The sequence below is a fragment of the Octodon degus genome, unplaced genomic scaffold, assembly GCF_000260255.1.
Source record: "Octodon degus isolate 3935 unplaced genomic scaffold, OctDeg1.0 scaffold00061, whole genome shotgun sequence".
Classification (NCBI taxonomy): Eukaryota; Metazoa; Chordata; class Mammalia; order Rodentia; family Octodontidae; genus Octodon; species Octodon degus.
In genome coordinates, this window is record NW_004524637.1 from 3,004,818 (window position 1) to 3,016,539 (window position 11,722).

The 11,722-nt window shown below is 45.4% G+C and overlaps 1 protein-coding gene and 1 pseudogene across 1 annotated transcript in view; one reads left to right on the forward strand and one right to left on the reverse strand.

Annotated features, from left to right (window-relative positions):
• Hlcs (holocarboxylase synthetase) overlaps nucleotides 1-11,722 on the reverse strand; it is a 224,836-nt gene that overhangs the window by 39,055 nt on the left and 174,059 nt on the right. The window lies entirely within an intron of this gene.
• On the forward strand, nucleotides 9,091-9,848 carry LOC105742579 (annotated as a pseudogene).

The following is an 11,722-nucleotide window of genomic DNA, read 5'->3' on the forward strand; positions in this document are numbered from 1 at the left end:
TGCATGGACATGCATTTCCATTTATCTTGGAGTTCTCACTCTCTACAGATCCATCTCTCTACTCTTCACAACCCAGCAATACCACTCCTGGGATTTACGCAAGATCCATTCCAGCCTTTCCAAAACAGGCTGTATTATTTTGTATTTCTATCAGAGACATAGAGATCTTGATTCTATTCATCCTAGCCAGTACCTGGTATTGCCAGACTTGTTTCTGTTTAGCCTCATAAATGGGTGTGTAGTAATAGCTTATTGTAGTTTTCTTTTCTTTTCTTTCTTTCTTTGTAGTGCTGAAGACTGAACCCAGTGCTTTCACACTGAGCTACATCCCAGCCCTTTTTTCATTTGTTTTGCTTAGATGGGGTTTTCCTAAATTGCTCCCTGGTACAGGCTGAACCTGAATCTGTGGTCCTCTCCCACAGCTTGCCGGAGAGCTGGGATCAGAGAGTGTTCAAAGCCTCACTGCAGTTTTATCTTGCGTTTTTCCAAGAGCAGGATCTTCTCACCTGCTGTTAGGTATTCATCTACTTTATTTAGGGAGGCATCTTTTCAAATCCTTTGACTTTAAAAAAGGGGCTGCTTTCTTAATATTTAGTTGTAAGGTCCTTTGTATATAAGCCCTTTGTCAGATACATGTTTTGTAAATATTTTCTTCCAGTTTGGGGCTTGTTTTTGTTTTGCAGCTATGTCTTATACAGAATAAAACTTCTGTCTGAATTAAACAAGAGTCCTCAAACAATTTTTTCACTTGTAGTTCATGCTTTTTGTATCTTGTTAAGGATCTCTACTTCAATGTCCAAAATACTTGTTTCTATGTTTCCCTCTAGAAGGTTAATGTTTTAGCTCATATATGGAGGTTTCTAATTTATTTCAAGTTAACTTTTCTCCATGGTATCAAGAAAAGGTTGAGATCTGGTGTTTTTCTAAACAGCTATCTAGGGGTGAAGCCACCTTGTTGAAATGGCTATTTTTGGTTTCTGAGGTGCTGGGGCATGTAGTATTTTGTTCCATCCTTTGACTTTGAGCCTATGAATGTCTTTATGAGTTAAATGTGTTTCTTGTATACAGCATATTGTTGGATTTTGTTTCCTAATCCACTGTGCCAGTCTATTTCTCTTAATTGGTGAATTGAGTCCATTTACATTGATGGTTAGAATTGAGATGTATTGACTTATGGTTGCCATGTTATTTACCTGTTGTCGTTTACTCCTTTTTCTCCTGTGTTTAATTGCTCACCCTATTTAGTTGGTTGCTTCCGATCTCATTCGTGGGGTTCTGATCGTTTTGTTCCCTCTCTAGAACATCTTTCAGTAGCCTGTGTAAGGTTGGCTTTGTCATCGCGAAATTCTTTAGCTGTTCTTTGTCATGGAAGTATTTCACTTCTCCATCAAACTTGAAAGAGAGTTTTGCAGGCTATAGTAGTCTAGGCTGGAATTTGTTTTCATAGAGAACCTGAAGTACTCTGCTCCATGCTCTTCTTGCCTGCATGGTTTGTGAAGAGAAGTCGGCTGTAATTCTAATGGGTTTTCCTTTGAATGTGATCTGCTTCTTTTCTAAAACTAGAACCCAAAAAAAGTTTGGATAGTAATAAATTCTTCCCAGTACTATCATATTATTCATACAGATAATATAAGTTCTACCAAATAAATTTCTTATACATTGAATCCTGACTATACAGCTTACATACTATTCCATCATTGTCAAGCAAGTTGCTGAAGAGTCAAGTGAGGTTTGAAACCTGGCTAGCTGTGTGGCTTTGAGAGAATTATTTAACCTATCTGGTTTCAGTTTCTTTTTGTGTAAAATGATGATAAGGCTCTCTGTGGAATTATGAGTGTTCAGAAAGATAATATACTTAAGTATATTTCAGTGTTGGACACATTATAAGCATTCAAAGTAATAGTTATCTCATAGTATACTCAGGTTTCTTTTTGTTGAGCTGTCGGTCTATTTAATGAAAATGGTATCCTTTTGGTTCAGTGTTTATGTATAAAAATAAACTTGAAAGCTGTTTTTATTATTTAAAAAAAAAAGAAATGGCTATTTTTCTGCACTGAGTAATACTACAATTTTTATAAAGATACAAATCAGCGGGACTTATAAAGGCAAGTCTCTTTCTGCACATTCCCCTATATGTCACTGAGCTGCATCCCTGGCCTCACACCAGGCCACTCTTTCTGGATTGCTGGCTCAAGTTAATTTGAGGACATCTCTTGGCTACACAAGCATTAGATGTCTACACTAAGTTAGAATTTATATATACATGCATTTGGCAAATGCACGGGAGAATTTGAAGTCAGGGAGAGATCAGAGATGTGAATTTGGGAGTAAGCAGGCTTGGAGATGATACTGAAAGCAGGAGACTAAGGGACACTCAGGGGCTTGTGCACACTGATGGTCAAAGGAAGGGAAGGGCGGCAGCCTGAGGGCGCCCCGCAGGTGCCTTCAGGTCACTTGGTCTGCTCTGACATGTGAGCTGTGCCAAGATGTCCAGCAGAGCTTCATCCAATTCAGATCTGGAGCAAACGGCTGCACCCTACAACTCAGACAGCCAAGCTCAGGGCGGAGCCTTGCGAAAACATTCCAGCTTTGTGAGCCTCAGTTCTCAAATCTGGGGGAAAAATGGGAATCGAATAACTGGCCAAATTACAGGCCTGTACTGAATGACTATTAAATAAAAAATGTACACGTTGAGACCCACAGCCTCAGGATATGCGCCAGCACTCTCCCTCTTGTCTGAGGTGTGCATGATTCATCTCTGTATTTAGGAACCATGCATTGTCAGCTGCACAGAACACGTGAAATGACCTTAGAACAGGCCATGCTGAGCCCAAATGACCCCAAAGAGTGTGGAGCTGGCTTGTCCCTATCATCACAGCACCACAAAGGATCCTGGCCAGGACTCAGAGGCTGAGCCACTTCTCACCAACCAGGTAGAGGTCGGTAGAAGCCAAAGTGCCCTTCCAGAAACAGCTAATATGGAGGTGGCACACTTAGAATGCACTGCTGGAACAGTGCGGGGCTTCTTAAGTGACAGGTCACTGAAATACACAGTGAACGTTTAAATTCTAAAAATGTAAGTAAAAGTCACATTGCCAGGAATCCCCCTCAACATACTCTCTTTCACTTCAAACACTCTCCTCTCTGTTTCTGCCACTTTCAGAAGCAGTTCTGGAGTCCTGAGTGCCGGCATGACGTGTCAGTCCCTGGACAGCCTGCCATCAGTCATTGCCTCAACACAGCCTAACTCACAGCATGTCAGGCTGCGAGCCTGGCTGTGGTGCCCCCACAGGAGGAAGTTCAGTGCTGACTGCAATTCCTCTTCCATGCAGTATGAGCCACCCGCACAGCTCTGGGGGTGGACAATGCTACTGAAAGAAAGCATAAGCATGACAAAGTGGAAGAGGGCCTATTATAAGCATTTCCAGGTATCTGATGTATCCAAGTCACCAACATCAACACTTACCTTGGTGGAACTTGAATGATAGCTACCACGCCTGGATGCCTGATGAAAAGGTGCAAAATAAGCAGGAAACAAGGAATACTTGTCTGGACATATTACATAGGAAAATTAAGGAGCAGACTGGTGAATCACCAGTGAGCTACAAATGCCCACTGAATATTCTCGCCAGCCCAAAACATACCTAGTTCACACCAGATCCAAGTAATTTTTCAACCTGCAACAGCCTACCAGAAATCAGTCTGAACAGTTACCTGCCCTGTGACATTTCAGAAAGTAGGTTCTCATACATAATTAACTTCCCAGCTCAATTCATCTGTGCTCCATTCTTTTATAACAAGGAAGGGAATATTGAGGGGAAGCAAGATATGGAAGGGTGTTCTATCTCATAATTCAATTTGAAAGGAATGAAAATAATTTGATGGAAATAAATGCGTAGACTCCAGCTGTATCTGCTGTCTCCCTTTAAGGCACATGCCTCTCATGCCTGCAAAGATCTTAGAACTTTATACTTGGCACTTTGGCTAAGTGCTTGGCCGATGGCAACTGACTGTTTTTACTATTCTTAGTGTTTCTACCCTGAACTCACCTCTTGGTAAGTCTACTAACTTTTTCTCTTAATCAAGGGATGATTAAGTACCTAGAAAAATACACAGTATGGATCTGCTTCACTACAAACAATTATATCCTACTTATAAAAATGAAAATAGGTCAATTTTATTCCATTTGCTCTTTTAACTGCAACGTTATTTCTAATAGACTATAAATAGGCTTTAGTAGCAATACATCACACAGCACTTGAATAGTATAAGGTACACAAAGCACAATTCCTGCTGGGCAAGGTGGTGCACGCCTGTAATTCCAGCATTCAGGAAACTGAGGCAGGAGAAGCAGTATGAGTTCAAGGCTAGCTGGAGCTACAAAATGAGCTCAAGGCCAGCCTGAACTGTATTGAGAGACACTGTCTCAAAAAGACTGAAGGAGAAAAGAAAAGAGTACAGTTCCTATCACACTAACAACAGAAAAAGGATTCTTTTCCAAAACTACTTAATTGGGCTCAGCTAACATGAGCAGACAGGACCCCACCTCTGGTAGCTCAAGTCCCAGGCTGGTCACTTGGCCCTTCTCCAAGTGGGGACTAAGGGCAGTGGGTCTCTTCCAACTTGTGCAGCCACCATTCCCCTACCTGACCTTCAGATCAGCACAGAAGACAGACAGGACAGTGGCAGGGCAGGAGATTCTAGGCTAATAGCCACCCTGTCTGTGGCCAATCAGGCAGCACCAGCTCAACCAGAGGGGGCGCTGGTGCCCAAAGTGGAACAATGCCAGAAATCATGCAGTATTCTCTCTGCCATATGCAGTATCTACACAGACAATTCATACTTGTTTGATGTTTTCAAAGCATTTTTCACCATGTTATTTATTCATTTCAGAAATGTACACATTTAGATAAAGTTGAAAAGTTTTTAGTTTTGCTGTTTTCTAGATGAAGAAACTGAGGCTTGGAGAAGCCAGTGAGTGTCCAAATGGCACAGCTAAGATTGGAATTTCTGCTTTCTGGATCCAAATCTCAAGTGTTTTCCATTCTTCTTTGCATTGTGATAAACTTTGAGAACCCTGGAGTTCCCAGGAGAGTGTACTTCTACAACCAAATCTGGATTACCTTCCCCCCTACCCATGAGACTCAACAGGATTAATTCTGTAGCAAAAGTGAAATCTGTGTGTCACTCACAGGGTTGGAACCAACCAACCAGTGTAAGCAGCGAGTGACCTCTTCATAGTGGTCAGGTAGCAGTCATTGTAGGCAGTGTTTAAAGAATAAAACTGCAATCAGTATGGCAACAACCCCAAAACAAGACCTCTAGTTCTTACTTTAGAGGTTAGTGACACAGAAGCAGATGTGGTAGGTCTGGATCAGGTGAACACTGCTGCTGCAAGAAAGAACTCTGTGCCGTCAGAATCAAGTTCCTCAGGGGCTGGAAGTTCAATCCTCAGCCTGCTGTGCTGGTCTAGCCCCTGGGGTGTGCTGAGAGATGGCAACTGAGACTGGGTATGAAGGCGTGCGCCTATAATCCCAGCACTTGGGAGGCTATAAACAGAAGGATCACTACAAGTTGGATCTACACAGTGAGACCCTGTACACCCTGTCCTAAATTAAAAAAAAAAAAATCAAGTTCCTAACCCTAACTAAAACTGAAGCCCATGTACAACACTTGTTGTCATGGTAGCAACTACAGGGATGGCACTCAAGAAAACAAGTGAATACCTACTACTAGGGACCCCGAGCCCAGGTGCAGCTGAACTGGACACAAGCAGCCACAGCAGTAACAGTGTCCTGTAGTGCAAGCTGGCTCCCTTGAAGGCACAGAGGCCCATAGCAAAACTTTTTCTTGGTAGTACTACACTAGAGATTGAATCAAGGACCTTCACAATGAACTAAATGCGCAACCCCTTTTTAATTTTTAGATAGGGACTCACAAAGTTATTAAGTTGCTCAAGCTGGAATCAAACTTACAGTTCCGCCTCAGCCTCCCAGGTCATAGCTGCAGCTCAGGGCAAAGTGTCCATAGCTTCCTTCCCCACTGTCTGTCTAAAAAGCACCAATATCGCTGTCTAGGACACAATGGATTCACATAACATTTAGAGCAATGACTTTTTTCCTTTCAAAATGGTGTAATGTGCAGTGTTAAATCTGGTCTCCAGAAACGCTCACACAGGGCGACCTTGTGTCCAGAGGTTTATTGCCAAGGTTCCAGTTTATGCCCGGGTGGCACACGGCGAGGTTCCTGGATGCAGCAGCCGCTCTTGGCGTTTCCTCACGGAGCTCCTGGCTCTGACAGGTTTTGGCTGCAGGAACTATTCCACGACTGATTTATTCCTCAATTTCAATTCTCTTTCTCTACATGAATCATTTCCATGTTTCCAAAGCAAAAGTAGAAAGAATAAAAACTCTATAAGTTAAAAAAAAAAAAAAAAAAAAAAAAGCTCTATGGCTAAGGAAAAAAGAGCCTTCCATACTGGGATGGATTTGCAATCAAATGTCCATTTCAGGAAACCATCAGGTAGAAGCAGCAATGTAATGGGTAATTGGGTCTCAACTTCCCCGTCGGGCACAACGCCTGCGCGCACACATGGACACACATTCACTCCCCAGCGATCCACCTCCCAGACAGTGAGCTTCAGGGAGACCAAATTCCAGGTGGGAGGGCAGTTTCCTTTCCCCTACACCAACATGATGCTTCATTACACCAAGACATAGCACTCTCCGGCCTGCCAGGTAAATAAAGACGGGGCCTAAAATTTACGGTCACCTTTACACTGCTGAGCACTTCTCCCCTAAATGAGTGGATGAACAGCCCACCAGTCCCTGGCCAGGCTGGGTTCAGCTCTTCTGGGGCTATGGCTCCATGCGTCTTCTGTGGGGCCCATGACTCCCTCCTGGCTGGTCCCCAGCAGGTGTCGGAACTGCCACTCACTTAAAATCTCTGGGACATGTTCTGCATTGCTGACAAGAGCATGGGGTACCACTTCCAATTTTGTTTTGTGAGTTCTTTGATCACCAAAAGATTTTTGATCCACTTGTGCTAAGGAAATCAGAGCGTCCATAAGACGGATCAGGGACACACTGGGCACGGGCACAATTCCTCAGAAACCAGGCTATCCCAACAGGGCCGAGACCTCTGCAGAGGTCTTGAACCACCTACTGTGCACCAGCTGTGTGGCTGTACATGCTCAGCCCACCATAGAGACCCCGTGTGGAGTGCCCTTGGTGGCTCATGACTAGTTAAGAGGGCACATTGAGCTGAGGTTCCTCTTCCTCCTGGCCCTCCTGCCCTGTGTCCTCCCAGGCCCTGAAGGGCACTGGAGCCACCTGGCTGGAATGTAGGAAAGTGCTTGTATTTATTGGCTGGCTCCTGAGTGCTGCAGCTGCAGAAAGCCTTTCTAATAAAGCATAAAACATCCACCAAGAATATGGTCACTGGTGTTCTTATATGACCATGACATTAAAAGCTGACCCTGGTCACAACAAGAAGGTGACAGAGTTTCCCAAGGCTGCATCCCCACTGTCACCAACCATCTGCGTGTCTCACAGTTGACAAGTGGCTCTCCAGGTGACCTTCCTGTCCACCCTGGGCATGGGCAGCACAGGTGCAGCCATCCTGGCTTTGCAACCAAACCCAAGTGACTGGGTGACTGAGATAAGGCCACGAGGCTAGCACAGTCCTCATCACTCCCCAGCGTGCTGCCTCAGCACAAGGTGAGTTCCCCACCATCCAGACACTGTCAGCACAGAATTTTTTAAACAGCAAAGAGTGAAGACTGCTGTGGTGTCCATCTTGATAAAATATGAAGCTGGCCAAGACAAAAGATGCTTGTAGGTTTAAAACAACAAAAAGATCTCTCGCTTAACACTCAGACTGTGTCCAACATGACAGCACCATGCAGGCGTCCCCTGGAGGGTGCTGGGCCTGACAGGGCCTTGCCTCGCCTTTGGCCCGGCCCAGCTCTGGCTCTGTGTTTACAGGCAGGGCAGTGGGAAGGACATGACCTCCCCAGCTTGTGGCAGGTTAAGCAGCCTGATTGAACGCTGCTGCTAATTGAGGGCCCCTCCTGTCTGGCAGGACCACCGGGGTACCTTCTGCACTTGTTCATGACCACAGTACCTCGCTCAGAAATTAACTCCTGATGAGTGCAGACAGGGGCCCAGCTGGTCCTCCGAGTCCTCCCAAGTAGACAAATGAAGTGTAATCAGAGCGCTGCTGACTGCCAAGGGAAGAGGGGCTCTCCGTGACCTCACGGTGAAATCCGGAGTATACTTCCCTGTGACTTAATTCTCTGTACCAGGGACGTGGAATGCAGCCTGGAACACTAGGAACGGACCCGCAGCCATGGGCTGGCTTAGAGGTGCCCAGTGCCAAACATCCACTTCAGCAAGCAGGAGCCAAAAGAATGAAAGGGCGATTGATAGGAAACTAATTTTCAATTGGCAAACATTTTTTAGGAGTGAGATGTGCTATTTTCCCTGTAACTCTTCCCAGTCCCATGTACTTTGCAAATGATATAATCAGCCTGCTCAGGGTGAAAACAGGAAAGGCTCCCTTCCTGGTGCGTAGAGAAGGGCTCTGTCCCTAACACCGCACTGAAGAGGAGAAAGCAGTGCCCCGCACTGTCCAGGCCTTCAGGCTGACCAGCCAAGTGGGTGCAGCGCAGGCTGCAGCTGAGGTGCTACTCATCTCTGGGGTCTTCCCATTCAGCTCAACGCCCTCAGTCCCCTTGTCATGTGAGCAAGTTCACACGCGGTGGGTGGTAACGGGGAGGGTGTGGAGCTGGAAGACTGAGAAATGAGCACACTTGGAAGCCACCTAGATGAGGTGAAGCACTGCCCTGGAGCTGTGACAGAGGACAAAAGCCAGGCTGAGTTCCTGCTCTGGTGTCTAAATCACAGTGAAGCCACATCTTTCCATGAACTGACAGGAGCAAATAAGGTCTCCAGAGAAAACAGATGAAATGACAGCAAGGGTCAGTTTATTGTCTTTTCAATATAGCCAAAAAGCAGTCATTGTGCTAGGAGCAAAACAAGAAGGTAAAGAAATGGAAAGAGCCCGGATTCAGAGCCGGCCGTGACAGCAATGGCAATTTTTAGTGTGTCTGTGGTGAACAAAGCTGGCGGCCTGATTTATCACCACAACAGCTATGTGCCGCCGCAGGCTAAGGCTGAGAAAACCTTCAGTTACTTGCTGGATCTGCTGCTCAAGCTGCAAGATAAGGGAGTGCTGGTTGCTTTCAGCCAATGGGATGGCATCTGGGTGGGCCACACAGTGCTGGCTATCAATGGCACGGACGTGAACAGCAAGTACACGTACAATGGGAAAGAGCTGCTGGAGTATTTGGCCAACCCTGCCAACTACCCGGTGTCCATTCGCTTCGGCTAGCCCCACCTCACCTCCAATGCGAAGCTCATGCTGGCCTCCGTGTTCCACTCTTTGCCGTTGGCTCCCAGCTGTCTCCTGAACAGGGAAGGTCTGGCATTGAGATGCTGGAGACAGACACATTCAAACCGCACTGCTTCCAGACGCTGACAGGGATCAAGTTTGTGGTGCTGGCAGATCCTAGGCAAGCTGGAATCAATTCTCTTCTCCGAAAAATTTATGAGATTTACTCAGATTTTGCCCTCAAGAATCCATTCGACTCTCTGGAAATGCCCATCAGGTGTGAGCTATTTGACCAAAACCTGAAGCTAGTTCTGGAAGTAGCAGAAAAGGCTGGGACACTTGGACCAGGGTCACACGCTAAACCTGCACTGGACTTCCAAAGCGAGATCAGTCTTGTAGCAGAGGTTCTGCTATTTCTGCTCGTGCCAGCAGCCTTGTTACTGTACTTGAAATAGAGGACAGAGTCTAGTGACACATACTGATCCCTGAGCCTTAACTCCATGCTCTCCCTTCTATATATATATTGTGGTCCTACTTCCCAACTCTATACAGATTTATTTATGGAGGCAGTAGGCCCATAAGTGTTGTAATAAACATTTCTTTGATTAAAAAAAAAAAAAAAGAAGGTGAAGAAATGAATAGAAGAGGCCTTTAGGAAAAACTCAAAAAATAAGAGTACCTTGAAGAAATCGGTGCAGTTTCCAAGGGCCTGAGGTGGGGTGGACAGGAGGAAGAACAGGAGACAGCAGAGAGCCCAAACTGCTTAGGGAATATGTCATCTATTACTATGTAACAAACCACCCTCAAGTGCAGCCTTTTAGGCAACTTGCACTGCTTCCCTCCTAATTTCTGCACATCACTACTCTGTCACTCTGCCAGGTACCTTTACCTCCCATCAGGCTGCTATTAGGTGTCAGCCAAGGCCAAGCCACCTAAAACCCAACTGTGGGAGACTTTCAGGCTTGTGTTCCCAGCTTCCCCCAGGGACAGAGAAGGGAAGGAGGAGGTGCAGCAGTACCAAACCAAGCAGAGGTAGCAAGACAGAAGTCACAGCCTTGTTAGTCACCTAACCTTAGATGTGATGCCCCCTTATTTTCCCTATGCTGATTTGGCTGAGCACAAGGGGAGAGGCTTACAGAAGATCATGAAAAAAAGCAACAGCAGAGACCCTGGGACCATCAAAGGCTACTGACCACAGACAGAACCATCCCACACTGATATATCCTGGAGCCTGATTACTCCACAGTGTACCCCTCCACGCACCTGGAACCTACACAGTGAGGCCACATATGAACCTTATTACCTTCACTCTTCTCACATGCTCAGGGCTCACAGAAGGGACCAATTCTCCCCATCAGGGAGGGCAAACATGTCCTGCCACGCCAGGTAGAATTCATCTTTGAGGATACCTGCCAGGGCTAACCAACCTAAAGGAGCTATCCACAGTCTGCTGTGACTGCCGCTAGCACTAGGCTCTGTCCCCTTCCAAAAGAAAGACTGGTGCCCAGAGGTACATCCTCACAACAGTGATAACCATGGGTGTCGCTGAAGGACTATGACACCAGGAATGGAGCCAAGCCCTTCATGGCCTTCTCCATGTGGTGACTCTAGCCCCAGGTGAGGGAGGATGTATCCACTGGCATGGATCCCTGCAGCTACGGGACCACGGGTCAGTGCCCTCCTACCCCTAGCGATGCTCAGCCTCATGAAAGCAGATAGGTAAGTAGTAAGAGACTGCAGGACCTGATAGTTCTGCTAGGTGCTTACCATCTGACTACACACGCACAAAACCTAAGGGAATCAGCTGAAAACTACTAGAATAAAAATAAATTTAGGGAAGAGGGTAAAATGAGACAATAAAAAAATGAAGTGCCATTGTATGACTATAAACTAGCAATAGCAAAAAAAAAAAAAAAAATCTGAAGAAGCGATCCACATTGCAGAAAACTTGGAAAACATAGAAAGGTAAGACTAAGACATTAAGTCACCCTTGATTCTACCACCCTGAAGACATTTTAGTATATTTCCTTTGAATTATTTTTTTAATGGTGTATCGATAGGTCATATTTAAAAAAATCATTGCCAAACTACACTGACCAAAAATCCTGTTTTTGTTTTTTCACTTATACCACTATAAATGCATTTCCATATTAATAAATATTCCTCAAAAACATCAATCTTGACATGCCAGTTGCTGCTATGATGTCTCTCGGGTAGATGGTTGTTCAAAAAGAAGTGGGTGGTGAATGAAAGCAAGAGACAGGAAAAGGAATATTGTGGGACTATACTGCTTCAAGGTTGTATACGGTGAGATTTTTGGACTTATGTG